Below are 14,126 nucleotides of genomic sequence, written 5' to 3' on the forward strand. Positions count from 1 at the left end.
CCTCGCACAAGTTCTGCCAGCATGTACGTTTAGCCCATTTGATCAATTTATTGAGTTCCTTTTTGGCGTTCTTATACTCTTCTTTAACTTGCTGCGTCCTATTTCTCTGTGCCGTACGCCTGATTCTAAGACGTTCTGTCCGCTTTTGGTGAATGTTTTCATTCCACCAGTATGGTATTGTGTATGTGACATGTTTGCTTTTGCTGCTCGCTTTGTGTGCTTTTATTATGTTGTCTCTAAAGTTATTAAAGTTGGTAGTTTCTTCTTGTAAGTTCCGTATCTGATTCCTGAATTTGTTCTTATCGAACTCGAGTAATTTCCTGCCGTGCCTGGTTGTGACCTTAATGCCGACTTCGTATGAGATGTACTTGTGAAACGTAAAGATGTTATCATCAAGCACATCCCATCCCGAGATCTTCTTGGCGCAGTTGTTGGTTGCTAGTGTAATGTCTATGTGACTTCGCGACTCACCTCTTTCGAATGTGGGTTTACCATTGTTTAGCACAGTCAGGTTTGCGGAGGAGATCCATTCGTTCCAAATTTCTCCTCTTTTGTCATTTTTTGGGGACCCCCAAAGAATAGATTTGGCGTTTATATCACCAGCAATTATGTATGTTGTTTCTCCCTGTGACGCCTCAATGATTTTTTCAACCCGCTCAGCATATTGTGTCATGGTTATATTAGGTGAGATATAACAGGCTATGATTGCTAGTTCGTTTATTTTTATCTTTAGAAATCCCTCTTTTTTGGTAATTTTGTTTATGCACACTTTGTTGTTTACCAAAAATACAGCAACGTCTGCTCTGTTATCGGAGATCCAACCAATTTTTTTTGAGATATTTTTATTCGGTTCTGGGACTATGATGATATCTGCGTCAATTTGCAGGGCTTTTGAGTAAATCAGGTCGTGTGCCACCTTTGCCCTTCCGATGTTCACCTGCAGTATTCTAAGTCCTTTTGTCTGGATCGAAGCCATTTCAAGTCGTTACAACTAGCTCTTCTAGGTCACTAGGATGAGAGTTATCGGGGGTCAACTGAGTATTTTTCGCAGAGTGTTGTCCGGAGATAGTCCAGACATCTGCGGTCCTTCAGTGTCGGGGACGGGATTGTTGTTTTTGTTTTCCGCTATGTTGCTAGCCATTTCCACTACCTCGGCACACATACTCTCGAATTCCTCCATTAATGAGGGGAACTTACCCTTACGAAAAACGTCGTCATCTATAGTATCGTCATCAGGATTTGGCGCAGATGTCGAAGGTATATCATTTTTCGCCCGTGCGATGTCTTCAACTATCGGTTGGGGAAAGGGTGTCGATGGCGGTTTAGCGGGCACGCTTTCTGTTAGTTCTTTTGCGCGCGTCTTGTCGGCTAGTCGCGCCCTTTGGAGAGCGCCACTAAATTCTCGGCACCGCGCGGTTCCAATGTGGTGCCCCTCTTTGCAGAGAACACACCACTCCTCATTTCTGCATGTGTCCTTCTCCTTACAGTCCTTCTTTCCGCACTTAAGACAGAGGCCAATACGGTCAGGACCGTCGCACTTTGAGATGTCATGTGTGTACGACCAGCACCGTTGACATCTCCTAACTACGTATCTTTTTTCGACCTCGCATCTAGCAAGGCCCACTTTAATGTGTCCTATCTCCAACACTCTTTTGGCTGCCTCGGTAGACAGAACAACCGTGGCTGCCAGCGTGTCCCCTCGCATCTTTCTTAGACTTTTAATCAGGAAGTCCTTTTCCCACTTGCCTATCACTACAGACAGTGCATTTTGCAATGTCTCTGTGTTTGTATTCGCGGTCATACCTCTGACATGTATAACCGTGGACCTATCTTGTCCCAGTTGTCTTGCCTTGAAGCCGCTATCTTTGGACGCGATGGCAGACTTTATTGCCTTGACGGCATCTGGGTCCTTATCTAGGGTGATAAGTAACTTACCATCCCTAGTACTCCGGAGGCTACGGATTGCCTGAATAGCATTTGTCTTGCCCACGGCATCCTGTACCCTCTCTAGGAGTTGGGTGTAGCTTGTGTCTTTTTTCGACACGATGAAGCCGTAGGTCGGCCTGTCCTTTCTTGTGGCAGTAGTATGTACTTGTACCATGTTGCTAGTCGCTTTAAAGATAACCTCTGCCATCTTCCTCAAATCTCCAACTGACATAAAACTCACGTGGTGTAAGGCCACAGAGGCATTTGGGAAGGCCTCCTCTCTGACACGTTCTAGGATATGCCACATGTCTTCTTGCGTGCCAGCCGTTCTAATTTTTAAAATCTTCTGAGATTTGGTGTGTCTGTCTGCGCCCTTTCGTATTGTTGTTGTCTGTTCCAGCACTTCAAAATTCTCTTCAAGGCCAGCTAATTCAGGGAATTTATCCCTGTATAGCCGCTGGACGCTGTGGGTCATGGATAGGTCCGTATTTTCCAGTATAACGACCTTCACATTACACTGGGACTCGACGGGGTTCCCTATTGTGATCTCTGTCTGCCTGTAAAGGCTCTCCGGCCAATCGCGCTGGACATTCCTCTGGAAGTCGGCATAAGTACTGACTCCTTCGAGGCTCGCCAGCCCAACGGGCCTTGAAGGACCATGCCAGGCATCCGTTTGCGTACCAATCTCCGCTGTAGCGGCTTTTGGCAGTCTGTCTTTTTTCGTCTCAAGGTCGAGACATATATCTGTCTGTATGTCAGCTTCTATGTACATCTTATCCACAGGCTCCGTGGAGCGTTCTTGTAGCCATTGTCTTATGTGCTGCATCTGTTGCATGGATTGTCTTTTATGCATCAGCCGGCATATCTCCTTTACCGGTTTAGGGATGTTAGGATATTCTTTTAGTAGATTCATGAATGAATCTAGATTTCTGCTTACATCGTCTAGGAAGTCTATCAATTCGTTGGCTTGACTGCAAGTCCGTTTCTTGTGGCTATCGCTGCTCCTTGGGGAGGCCTTTCTTTTAAGGTAATTTCGCACGTCAGGGAGAGAATTCGTTCTCCTCCTGGCTTGGTCTGGTCTTCCCGGATTACCGCCCGGGTCGCACGCGGTTTTTTTTGTACTTGACGTTGGATTTGACATATATATCCCACGAGTAGCTAGGGAAATATAGTTCGGCCCCCACAGAGCCCCGCTTGTGGAGGTAGGACTAAATACAATGGGGGGTCGCCAGGTACCCCAAGGGAACCGTTCGAGACCACGTATCGTATGGCCATGCATCCTTCGGCACGGTATCTAACACCTTAGCTTCCGGGTTTTTTTTCGCTGGTTTTCTCCATCGGTTTTTGGTGTGTGCAGGTATTCTCCTAGGGAAAGGATAAGGAAAAAAAAATTAACAGGTATTAAAACGATGTAGATGATTGACAGCAAATAAATGATAATGTGGGAGAAAGGAGCAGCACTTGGATCTGGTTGCCGCTCCCTCCAGCGTCCGGCGGCGGTGTCCGGCGCTCACCCGGTGCACAGTCACCGGACGCTGTTCGCGTTTGGACTGAACTTAGCTTCATCAGTCGTGCTCCCCGGGATAACTCCCACAAAAGAGGGACCAAGACCAATTACTGAGCCCTTCCACCTCGACAAGGTCATTACACAGTCCCTATTTCATTATGTGTTTACTTAACTAATTTTTTATATTTCATCTTGCGTTATTAACTCTGGCTATTATCCCTTCAGGATAATAGACCGTTTCAATTGTTTAACTTGGCTTGTTCCCATTTATATATTACTTATTTATTATATTTGAATTTAGAGGTGTTTTACAATATTGTTGGTCATATTGTAGGTTAGTATGATATATTTACTTGGCTATACGTTCTTCCCACGTTAGCATTATTTTTTGTTTAAGGTTGTTTTTTAACCTAGATGTAGGTTGTACACTCTATATCAGAGTTATTCTGTCTAGTTTTCAACTTTTTATTATAGTTGTTTTCAACATTCTATTTTTAAAATATTATATTGTGAAATTTTCATATACTTTTTGGTAACTTAGAGATTGTCAAAATCTAAGAAGTTATATTTAATAAACTTGAATTTGTTTTGCATATAATTTTTTATTAATATTTCCTTACCTTTTTACATTTACAGCATTTTTGTTTATTAAATCAACTTTAATTAATTTTAGCAGTATACGATACCTGGAAGAGTGACCGTTACTCTTTTTAGAGTAGTATCCCTCTTCTGGCGCCCTCAATTTGTTTTCTTTGTTAATTTTCATTATATCTATTTATTTTTCATATCTTCTTTTCTATCCATCATACATATCTTCCTGATTTACTGTCTTTAAAAGGCATGCAAATTGGCCGTATCCATCCTTGAGTTTCTAGTGGTCATTCTCTTGCCTACATTGCTAGCCTAGCCACATTCCGTTCAATATTTTTTACTTCTTTACTTAATTGTTATCTATTTTACTTCTATCAATTTTATCCCATATATATAGACCACTCTTCTTATACCTCTCTCCTCCTACACACCCCAGATTTTTGCTACAGTGTATATGTAGATGGAGAAATAAATGGTAGAAGGCATACGTTGTTGGTGGATACCGGAGCGACCAGAACCATTATACACCCGACAGTTATAAACAGCCGTAAGAAACTGTTACCAACGAGGTTGCGACTTCGGACCGCTACAGGTGAAAATGCCAACATTCATGGAGAAATCCAGGTACAATTGGGAATTGGAGCAGAAAAGTTCGTCCATACTATTATAGTTGCTGACATCGAAGAGGATGTTATATTAGGAATGGACGTAATGAATATGTATGGATTCCAATTGGATTTTAAGAATAAGGTAATCAAAGTTGGCAACGAGGAGGTATTTCTTCATCCACATGATGACAACACTCTGCAAGCGGCCATTAAATAAGATACAGTCGTGCCTGCAAGAAGCGAAACGATCATAGTAGCGCGGCTACAGGGAATTGTGGACAAAGGGACACCTTTATGATGGAGCCTTGGAACCATGACGACGAGGTTGGCCGTGGAATCATAATTGGAAAGGAATTGGTGACTTCGGCAAAAGAAATTCCTGTGAGACTTATCAATGTCAATGACTACCCAGCGACCATGAAGAAAGAGACAAAAGTAGGAACTTGTGTACCTGTGACATCCATAATCCGTGAGGCGACAATATCTGATAATTCCAACGACAAATTCGACCAAATGGTTGTTGCAGGACAGTCTCTAAATCAGATGGAGAAAAGGAAATTAAGGGAATTCCTTGGGCAGTATTGTGATATTGTCGTGCCGAAAAGAGGAAAGACGGGAAGAACTACCGTTGTTAAGCATAAAGTTGATAGTGGTAATGCTAAGCCAATTCGTCAACCAGCTGGACGATTACCACAGGCGAAAAGAGAGAAAGCTGAAACGATTGTTCAGGAGATGAAGAAAGACGGGGTGATACAATCTTCTACGAGCCCATGGGTCTCTCCGGTGGTCCTGATTAAGAAGAAAGACGGAACGACGAGGTTCTGTGTGGATTATCGTTTGCTGAACAACGTTACCAAGAAAGATAGTTATCCTCTGCCTCGGATCGACGATACGTTGAACACGTTGGCTGAAAGGAAATTTTTGTCTACTTTGGATCTGAAGTCTGGATACTGGCAGGTCGAAATGGATCCAGTAGATAAAGAAAAGACAGCCTTCACCACAGGATCTGGATTGTGGCAATTCAAAGTTATGCCTTTTGGACTCTGTAATGCTCCTGCGACCTTTGAGAGGCTTATGGAAAATGTGTTGAGAGGATTATCTTGGACAACATGCCTGGTTTATCTAGATGACATAATCGTCTTGGGGGAGACATTTGAAGATCATCTGAAGAATTTAGAAAAAGTTTTTAATCGACTTAAAGCTGCCCAATTGATGTTAAACCCCAAGAAGTGCCAGCTATTTCAAAGTAAGGTCAATTATCTGGGTCATATAGAGAAGATTATATAAAGAAGGAGTGGCCGTGGATAAGGGAAAAATCGATTCCATTAAGGAATGGCCAGTACCAACGGACAAACATCAAGTGAGAAGTTTTCTTGGACTATGTACTTACTACCAAAGGTTTATTAAGAAGTTTGCAGATATCGCTAAGCCATTACCGCGACTCACATAGGAAGCAAGAGATTACCGCTGTAATACAGACTGCCAAAATGCCTTTGAGACCTTGAAAAAGCATTTAATAACAGCACCAATTTGAGGGTATCCACTGCCAGAAGGAGAGTTCATCTTATATATACGATTTTAAGATTGAGCACCGGGCCGAAGTTAGCCACAGAAACGCTGATTCTCTTTCCAGAAGGCCATGCCCAGCAGAGTGTTCTTACTGCAACAAAACGGAATCCAAGGAAGCAGCAGTGCTAAGAACAACGATGGTCAACGACGACTGGACGCCTACTAAGATCAGGGAAGAACAAGAAAGTGATCCAATTATACAGAAAATTTGAAAATGGAAAGAGGAAAACCGTCGAAAACCTTGGCAAGAAATATTAAACCTATGCTCAGTAGTTAAGACGTATTGGGCCCAGTGGGACTCATTTATCATGGAAGATGGCTTGCTCAAACGAGTACTGGAAAATGATGACAGTTCAGAGAAGAGAAGACAGTTGGTGATTCCAAAGAGCAGAATAGCCGAAGTACTTCGTCAGTTACACGACAGTCCATCAGGAAGGCATTTTGGTGTAAAGAAAACCTTTCAGCGAATTCGGGAACGGTTTTATTGGATGAACAGTTCCAACGACGTAAAAGACTGGTGGAAGAAATGTACTATTTGTGCTACGAGTAACGGGCCTTACCGAAAAAGGAGAGCTCCTATGAGACAATATAATATTGGAAGCTTGTTTGAAAGAATAGTTTTGGATATCGCTGGGCCATTTCCAGAAAGTGAAAATGGAGGCAAGTACATGTTGGTAGTAATGGATTACTTCACTAAGTGGGTCGAGATTTACGCACTTACAGACCAAAAGGCCGCCACCGTTGCAGATAAGTTGATCCAAGAATATATCAGCCGATTTGGAGTGCTTTTGGAGATTCATAGCGACCAAGGCAAGAACTTCGAAAGCGATCTATTCCAAGGAATATGTGATAGACTAGGCATGAAAAAAAACAAGAACTACAGCATATCATCCGCAATCGGATGGTATGGTAAAACGAATGAATAGGATAGTTGGCAAGTATTTGATAAAGATGGTGTCCGATCATCAGCGAGACTGGGACCAATATCTTCCGTTCTTCACAATGGCCTACAGATCTGCTGTTAACGAATCAATAGGTCAGACACCAGCCAGAGTCCTATTCGGACGCGAAATGCGACTACCTTTTGATCTAGTGTTTGGGTGTCGACCTGGAGAAGATGTAGCAGGTGAAGAATATGTGATCGAATTACGAAGAAGAATGGACGATGTACATGAGTTGGTCCGTTCCCACTTTCAGATCGCTAGCGACCGAATGAAGAAACGGTACGATACACAAGCCGAAAAGGGTTGCTTTAAGAAGAACGACAAACTCTGGCTCTATAATCCCAAGAAGCAAAAAGGTTGTTCTCCCAAATTGCAGCAGTTTTGGGAAGGTCCATACCTCATCATGGAGAAGATCAACGATGTCATCTACCGAATAAGCAAGATTCCGAGGGGAAAGCCGATGATAGTACACCATACCACGCTGGCGTCTTTCGAAGGTGACCACGACGTAGATGAAGAAGTGGAAGTAAACCAAGTCCAAGATGTGTCTGACCTCACGTTTGAGGAATTCATGGGTGAGTATGGAGGTACCGGTAAAGCAAGACATGGTGTTACGACTGAAGAAAAACAAGATCTACTCGCGCGCCCCGATGACTACTCGCTGGCCCTTTCCATCCCGGCCAGTGTCAAAGACGCACCAGGGTTGGCATCCGTCTTTCGCAGGAAGTTTGGTCGAGTTGCAGAACTTCAATGCCAAGTGCCAGCTCCCGGTAAAACCTTGAAACTCCAAGATGCATCACGTTACCTTTTCTACCTGGTAACAAAAGACACTGCTCGTGACAAACCTACCTACCGAGATGTATGGGGAGCCTTACTTCAATTCAGAGAGCACGTATTAGAGTCCGACGTGCAAATGTTAGCCATGCCAAAGTTAGAGTGCCGCCAATTAGATTGGAGGGTTATCCGATGTATGGTGGAGGAGATCTTTAGAGACACCGAATTCCAGGTGTTAGTCTGTTGCAATCCGCATAGTTACTAATGCGGAGAGAAAACCGTCCCTTGTCATTTTAATACAACTGGAAGTTGTAAAAGAGATTCCAGTTGCCGATACCAGCATATCGTTTCAGTTCCAGTCCCGACAAGGTTCCAGGAGGAACCATCTTTTAAGAGGGGGGCAATGTTACGATAATTATGGCGTTTAAAACTGTAAATATGTTATGACTAATTCTTTTTTTTTGTTCTAGTCATTTCGGCGCTTGTTTACTTGTCGGCAGAAATCTCTAGACCTGAATTATGATGAGTCATCCACGACTCGAGGTTTCCAAGCAGGCCTGATAAAAACCAGTCTGGGGTCTTCGATGGGAAATCACTGCATTCTCGAATGGCTGTGTTTTATATTTAAGGAGGAATTTTGTTGGGAAGTAAACAGTTCTTATCTGAAGATAGCGCGCCGCGTTTTTAAATTGTAACGCACGTATCATAATAACTTAATTGTAAAAATAAATTAGTACAAATAAAGACTTTAATAAATTTGTGAGTGTTATAAATAGAACCTTTAATAAATAAATAATAAATAAATTAGAATTAATAAAAACAAACATTACAATATATATATATATATATATATATATATATATATATATATATATATATATATATATATATACAGGGTGGTGCCTAACAAAAAGAAACAGTAGATTCTACACTTTAAAATATTACGATTTAAGCCAAATTGCTAATTGCTTTAATAAAATGATGATATTAAGAAAGATACAGGGTGTTAAAGTGAAAATTTAAAATTTTATTTTTCGCTATAACTTTCATGTTTGTGAACATTTATGTATAAAAATTTACAACTGAGTACTTTTAAATATGGGAAATTATAATTTATTGCACACTTTGATGTAGCTGATAGAGGACGCTACATATGCTATACATATGGCACAAATTTGTACTTAACTTTTTTGCTCTTCAAGTTACCGGTATTTGTGGTAAAAAATATTAAAGATAAATTATTTTAACAAAAAAAAGGTATACCTCTTAATAACTTCAAAACTCAACAGTTTTCGAGATAATCACATTTTCAAATTAGATGCATAATTCTGATTTAACGCAATTACTCCAGGCAACGAAGGAAAAATAGACAAAAAACATTTAATTAATAATAGGACATAATTAATGTCCTATTATTAATTAGAACATAAGGTTAATAATATCATGTAATTAATAATAGGATTTGACAAAATAACAGAATAATAGGATTTTACACCAAACATTTTACGTTTTATATTAAATTAAACTCATGATTAAAACAATTTATTTACAAACCAAATTAAAAAATAGTTAAACTAGATAACATTAAACTTTTTGTCAAAGTTAGTGTTCGATATGTCCACCATTTTCTTTATTTCATTTATCAATACATTCCATAAAAGATCGTTTCATATTAAATAGTATCATTGATTCTAAAGAACCTGCTGCAGTATTTATTATTGTAAGTATTATAAGTATGTTTTTGGGATATTTTATGAATTAAATAATTACAGCAATATCTCACCACATGAACAAGATCTATGACTACCACGATCATTCCAACGTTCAGGAAAGTTGTATTTAATTATGTTCTCACTGCACTCTCTCTATAATATGGTGGTGTACCATCTTGTGTAAACCACATATTTTGCCTTAAGTTTGATTAAATATTCCAACAAATCAATAAAATCATTTTCTAAAAAATTTAAATAAATCTCTCGATTCAAATTACAAGGTAATTCGCATGTCCGTAAAAAATTGTTACCAATGGTTTCAAATCATACGTTTATTTGAAATTCGTGTTGAAAATGCATTTTTCTCTTTATATGAGGATATTCAATATCTCAGAAATGATTTTTCTTTAAATTAAAAAGACCATAGTGTGTAAATTTAGCTTCGTTCGTAAAAAATATTCTATCTATGAAGGGGTGGTCAAGAGTTTACCTGTTTCGGACATCATTTAGAAATCTGCATCTTAAAGGTAAATCTGCTGACAATAGATTTTGCGCACGTGTATCATGGTAAGGATGAAAATGCTTACGGTGTAGGATTTTTAAAGCTAAAGTTTTGCTGATTCCTAGCGCTGAAGATAAACATTGTGTACTTACTTAAGAATTATCGTCAACACGAACCATTACTTCATTTTTCTAATCAGGCGTAACCATTTTCGCCTAAATTTTCGCCGAAAGAGATGTTTAAAAGTTTGATGATTAGGTTGTAGCCTGTTTGGGTATCTTTTCAAATATTCTTTCTCATATCCATATTAGAAAAATTAGGCATTTTCTGCTTTTCTTTAATAAACCAAAATAAAGTAGATATTACAAAAATCGAAACAAGACTTATTTTTAGTTATCAATAACATTCAAAAACATGACATCAGCCTACTATGTTAAAATTTTCCGTAATACATTGGGGTTGTCTACTGGCATCTAAACTTGCTTCAAAATAGTTGGTAGGTACAGTAGCTGGCACTATAGACTAACACGAAGCTTCATACTATGTTTCTATATTTTTTAAATACTATTTTTAACATATATACTATATTTTAAACAAACTATATTACATTAAAATAATTCAATAAATTATGTTTGCTAGTAGCGCCACCTGCTAAGGTATCAACAAAATACAGACCCATCAAAGTGAGACTAAATATTAAGTTATTAGTAAAACATAAGTTTGATATTTAATCATTAATTTGATAGTAAATTTAATGATTATATAAAATAAATAAGATGTTTAAAAGTAAAATTTGATTATAGTTTGAAAGGAATTTATTAACAACTAGCTTTAAAAAATATATAATAACCAGAAACGAATTGATAGAGAGTAGTCAGTCTATGTGAAGACCGGTATTTCGTAAAGCTACTCGTGATGCCGTCTCGTAGCGCTTCTTCCGTGACGCTCGCCTTAGCATTTTACAATATAGAAAAAGTAAAACAACGCCAGTATAGAAACTTGTAGAAGCGATAGAGAAAGGAAATTGTAAACATGATGATGGCCAACGTCTGAATACGGACACGGTACCTAAAGAAGAAGATAGAAGATTCTCTCAAATAAGACATTTAGCAGCCATAATAAAGCTGCCCTAGCTTGCCCCTAGAAAGAGTGATAGAATCAATTAGCAGCAAAGATGGAAAAGTTAGACTTGTCCCGGTTCGTACTGCTGATAAAAAATATATTGGTCCTATCACTAAGCTGACTCTCCTTCCATTGTCTAAAGCCGATAGCCTTCTGTAGCACTGAAGTTGTGCTTAAGAAGTAAGTTTAGGATATTTCTAGCTAAAGTGATACTTCAGAATGGATAAATTTTTGTAATAAATTTATCACAGTGTTGCGACGTCACTCGTAGCAAACAATTTCTAATTTCATAACATCTACCGAGGTAACTTTCTCTAAGAAAATTCTAAAGAAATCGCTGGTATAAAGCATTCAAAAGCTGTTTTTAACCATTGAAAACTGTGACCTAGAAAATCCCCTGTTAGCAATGATTCCAAAGGGGTTTCAAGCTACCTAATAGAAATTTCGAAAAAATTTCCCTTGACCTCTGCTAAGTGAGGCAGTGATAATTTGAAAGTAGTCACGTAGTCAGTGTCAAATTGTATTCCAGCTTAGCTGGTCGCGTCTTGGTTAGACTTATCAACTCTCGCATATTAATCAGTGTCATTTAAGTATTCGATCAAAGGGGTCGACGAGTATAGTTAAAATACCATAGTTAAACTGTAACAGTGCTCTCGTGTGGTGTTTTGCGGACTCGTGTAAATTGGACAGTGATCGGCGGTTTAGATATAAAAACTTTGCTCTAAAACTTTGGCTATATCTTAACTTAGTTGTAACAAAGTTAACCAATAAATTATGTATTATTTAATGCTTGTGTACTTATTTCCCACGTTAGTGGGTCCTTTGAATTGAAATTAATTACATTACTTAGTACACTCTAAACGGTAGTAAGATCGCCATCCTAATTAGTGGAACAAATCTTCCGTTTATTTCTATCAGTCTTTTACACGATAGATCACGCTAAATGGACTTTTTTCTATATCTTGAATTTTGTTCGGATGCATAGTAGCTATGTTTCATAATATTTATGACCGTTGCTGGATATTTGCGTAAATAACTGGATTTTCTAACTTCTGATTGACCAGTGATCAATACTCTTGCATTTCGTAGAATCGCTGGTTTGGAGTCACCTGCACGCATTAATTTTCTTGCTGCTTGAGATTTAGAAATTTCAGTTGAACGCTCATGTTTTAACAGCTTTTGTACTATCTCGTTCTACTGCCCTCATATAACTTGGACCACAATTTTTTCCACTTCTCAAAACTAATTTGAATTCTGCTGACATATCTTCATCTTCATTGAATCACATTACCTTACAGGCGACAATTGTTCCACAATTACATGAAGCTGGAAAATAAAACAGTAAATAATATTGTTTAAAATATATGAATATATTTAGTTAAAATTGAATTAAAAATTAAAATAATAAATAACAATGCGAGTGTACACGTGGGAAATACAAGTGCAAGAAGTGCTGTCTATTTACTTTTTACAATATTTAAATTTGAATCATATCGTCCATCACTGGCTAAACGTCCAAAAACAATGTCCATAAAAAAAGACTGTATACTAAACAATACAATAGAACCTGACTTTTTTAAAATGATACGGCGGCACCTCTAAGATTTACAAACGTTTTATTTAATAATATTATTCATAAAATCTAATATAATTTTTTTTAAACATTAAAAGTTGACTAATAACCTTGCTTACCTGTAATTTTACCAGGACGTCCACCTCCACCATACAACTATATGATTATTTTTGTAATTGAATCCACATTTTATTTTTTTTTAACCCACAATAAACGATTAAAATATGGTTGATAATGTCCAGATTTAAGTCTGAGGTAAGTCCGTTTTTTGTCTTTACCTTTTCTTGTACGTGCATAGCATTTTACTTCTCTCATTTCAGCCAAACATTTAGTTGGAATCATCGAATAGAAAGTGATTGAATGTTTTGAAGAAATCGAATCTTCCAATGAATTATTTATTTTAGAATACTTTGCTGATTTTGGTAATAATGATTCCTATAGGTGTTCCTGTCGTTAGCTTTTTAGCAATCATGTTATCAGGCATTCGTATTATGTATCCGGCCCATCTAAGTCGCTGTGTTTTAATGAACGTTACGACATCTGGTTTATTAAAGAGTTGGTATAATTCGAAATTAAATCTTTTGCGCCACTGCCCTTGATCGTTTATAGATCCAAATACATATATTGTGGAGTATCTTACGCTCGAATATTCCCAGAAGTCTTTCATCCTTCTGCATTAGAATCCATTTTTCCGCTCCATATGTGAGGACCGGTTGCAGCAGTGTTTTTTATATAATAATTTTAGTTTTTCTTGGGATATTTCTTAAGTGGAATTGTTTTTGGAGTCCATAGTATGCCCTATTTGTAAGGGTTATCCGTCTTTTAATTTCTTTGCTTGTTTTATTGGCAGTAGTCACTAGCGAGCCAAGGTATAGTCGGTTTACTATTCCCAGTCCGTACTGTCTAGTGAATTTAGTAATAATTTTTTTGCAAGTCAGTTACTTTTTGACAGACTAAAAGTGGCTGGAAATTACTATACAACCAGGCACGCGTACTCATACCCAATATTTTTTATTTTTTTATTTAAAGAAACAAAGTCGCATCCACCCAAAGGTTATTAGCGACATTCCTGTAAGATTTGTAATAATATTAAATTTAACATTTGTAACAATCAATCATTGTAACAATTAATTACAATTTGTGAACAATTGAACATTTGTAACAATTAATTAAGTTAAATTTTGTGTAACATGTTTATACATTTTAAGTAACCTAATAAATTGTTCGGAACTAAACTTTTGTTGAGGAGTGCTTTCAGGTTATTTGGAAAATTGTAAGACTGTCTTTGATTTACATAT

This window comes from Diabrotica undecimpunctata, chromosome 7, assembly GCF_040954645.1.
Source record: "Diabrotica undecimpunctata isolate CICGRU chromosome 7, icDiaUnde3, whole genome shotgun sequence".
Classification (NCBI taxonomy): Eukaryota; Metazoa; Arthropoda; class Insecta; order Coleoptera; family Chrysomelidae; genus Diabrotica; species Diabrotica undecimpunctata.